Consider the following 3,372-nt stretch of genomic DNA (forward strand, 5'->3'; position numbering starts at 1 on the left):
ATCCACCCCCTGCTGGCCGTTACAGAGACTGCAGGTTTAAGACACTGTCAGTGGTTCACATTTCACTGAGTTAGGAGTCTGAGTACGATTTCTCAGAAGGGATCTAAAACTAGAGTCGGAGCCACAGCTGCTGACCCACTGTGTTGGTAAACGAACCAAATCAATGAGACAAACTTAACTAACTCGTAGGCTAACACCTCACAGCGTGGCACTATAATATAAACTCCTGTGGAAAAAGAGCCCAAGCTGATGAAATTCATTACGTATTTTCATGTGAATCCGTCTGCTCCCTGACAAATATTTGCTGCTTCTGTTGCCTCGGTGCTGTGGGTCTGACCCATGCTGTTAGCTGCTTGTAATATTAATGATCTCATTGTGTTGCTGCACTCATTATGAGCCTCTCTGGATAATGGTACCAGCTAAACGCCTTAAACGCAGACATAAACTTAATGCATTTCTAGCTCTGTGAATGCCTCTGGTTCATTAAGCTTGTGTGGGTAGCACTCAGTTTCCTCAGAGTGCCTGATATCATCAAGCATCTGGTTAAAAGCTTCTCAACAGTTGAATTGAGCGCAGCAGGAAGGCCTCTGGAAATTGCTATCGTGGCAGGAAGCATTATCTTCTTATTAGCATTCAGGATGGCAACAGAAGGAATCATTAGGACATTAAAATGGGTTGGCGGTGGGGAAATGCTGCAGGGCAGGATTTGCCTCCCAACCATCAGGGTGTATTTGCAAGACAACAGTCCTGAGAAAAAGCTACTTTTTTTAGTTGAATGGAAGCCAGAAGAGAAAATGTGCTGAAAGTTCATCCTTTAAAGAAACTTTTCAGGACTAAGATTAAAATCTTCTTGTGTAGGTGATTGTGTTTTGCTGACCAGCTCCAAGCTAATGATGGGTGTAGATCAGCTACCTAGTTATCTAGGGCTTTGCCAACATTAACTAACTTTAGGTGCAACAAATCACAAATCTATGGAAGCCCATTTCTGCCAATGTGATGGGAAAAAAATATTATGTAAGTCATTATAATTAGAAACTCTCTCAAAATATTGACTTAGTATCTCCAAAGATTGACTTCCTCTCAAAGAAAGTTGACTGAAGTTCTGACCCAGGTTGGGTTTAATGTGTTTCATTATGAGTTTCTCTCTTGTGTCAACGCTTTTGAAGTCATGAAAAGTAAAAATGTGCTAAAACATTTTAGTATAAAGGAGGAATATGACTTACAAAAAAGCTCCAGCCCTTTATTTTAATTACTGGTTCTGCCTCATGTTTGTTTTGTTTGTTTATATTTGCATTTTGTATGAGGTTTGTTTGTGTTTGTCTCATTTGCCTGACATAAAAAACATCTCTGAGTAAAAGAGTGAATTATTATATTTTCCCACACTTTAGAAGAAATATGACGCCAAAGAATTCAACAGAACACCTCAATATTTATAAAGTGTTTTATACTTTTTATTCAAGTTTTACCATTTATTTAGGGAAACTGTTAACATTTGTCTCATAATGAAAATGTACATTTATCAATCTGCATAAAACATCACATGTACAGTACATCAAAATAAATACATCATCTGGTGGGTTGATTGAGCTTGCACTCGAAGATCGGTCAGTTAACTACAGCTACGCTATTCACATCGCAACCTCCACGTTTTTCATTTTACCTTTCTAATCGTCTGCCGGTCCGGACCTGGGGGACTCTGAGGACCAGTCTACGACCGTCGTAAGTCTAACTACACGTGAGAAATAAGACATCAGCACTGCACCGGCCCTAAAGTCATAGATTTAAATACCACGTAACTAACAGCTAAAGCCAGAACTGGACCGGCTGGAGTAAAAAAGCTTTGAAGGTGACTGCAGGCAGGGGGGGGGTTCGGGGACAGGAGACAGCTGACGTCAAGTGTCGGACTAACTAGGAAAGGAAAACAAAAAGGAAGCCACTGACTGTTATTTCCTTCCTGTTATTATCATTTTGTGGCAATGAGTGTGGAAAAAGTAAAAAAAAATCCACCGTTCAACCTGCCAATTTATCCCCAAAGTTTTAATCCTTAAGATTTAAAATCCCGGTTAAATCCTGTGGTTACCATGGATCAAGCAAGTGTGGTTTTACTGTGTGTTCAGACAAAGAATGAATTAAGAGAGGATGGACACATCCTGATACACACTCACTCACTTATAACAGAGACGTCTGTGAAACTGCAAACATGGTCAGTTATTACTCTTTTTCATTTTGAATCCATTTTATATTTTTTTAAACTTTCCCAGATTCTAGAAAAGCAATTTTAAAGTGCGTAACTTCCTCACAATAGAGAGAAAGTCCTCCCCTTCCGGTGCCCCTTATTTCGGAAAAAATATGCACGTTAGTTAATGGCGAGAAACAAATAATAATGGAAGCTAGATAACGTTTTTTTGGCAGATTTTCACTCAAGTAAGTGGCCGCCATGTTTGAATCCTCTATCCGGTTCCTGTAATACGTTCAGGGTTCAGATGGATTTGAAAAGCAAATTTTAGAAGCCGATTGCCCACAAAGTCAGTTGAAAGACTCAAATTCGTCCAGATTGGGGAGAGGAAAGGTTTCAACTCGAGCAAGGAACTAGCATGTATCCCGAGGGTTTTATGAACCAGCTTTATAAATGAACAGTCGAGAGGAATAAGGAGCCGCACACCAGCTAGGTACCTTAAAGCTAATGTACAGTGGTACATTGGCTGTTTGACGCGAATAAACACAAACAGTCCAGTTCTCTATCAGTCTGAAACACGTCCCAGAATTATGGGGGCAGCAAATCTGCCAGAAATACAACAGAGGAGCGACTGTTGTAGATTACAGTGCAGCAAACAAACACATGTTCTTTTAATAAATAAATCAATCAACTAATGAAAAGATTTCTTTTGTAGACACGTTTTTGATTAACGATCACGGTCAGCGCTAACCTCAGTGACAAATACAAATACACTACATTTCCTGTGACTTCTTCACACTAAAAGTCACCCCGTGTTTCCCCAGTTTAAGTCTTTTAATGTGAAGCAGCAGCAGTAGGAAATGCTGGGTTAACATTAGCATTAGCAGTACCCTGATACAGCTCTGTTGACAGTAAACAGTGAGGCTACTATCACTGATGTCAAATTAAACGCTTCCTGTCACGTGCGTGTGAAGACAATCTAAAAATCTACTCAGAGAGGTAACTGCTGAATATAAATACATTTAAAGGCTATTGCAGAATAAATCCAACCATAGAAAGTATCAAAAATGGGTTTTGATTTCATGAAAATCTTAAGGATTATAACTTTAACTCTCTCTCCATCTGAGACAGATTCCAGGATTCTTTCACTAAAGTCTTTTAAAGACAAAAAATACTAAAAAGTGCTTCGTCCACAT

The sequence above is a fragment of the Morone saxatilis genome, unplaced genomic scaffold, assembly GCF_004916995.1.
Source record: "Morone saxatilis isolate NCDOM2014 unplaced genomic scaffold, NCSU_SB_2.0 Contig21, whole genome shotgun sequence".
NCBI classification, from domain to species: Eukaryota; Metazoa; Chordata; class Actinopteri; family Moronidae; genus Morone; species Morone saxatilis.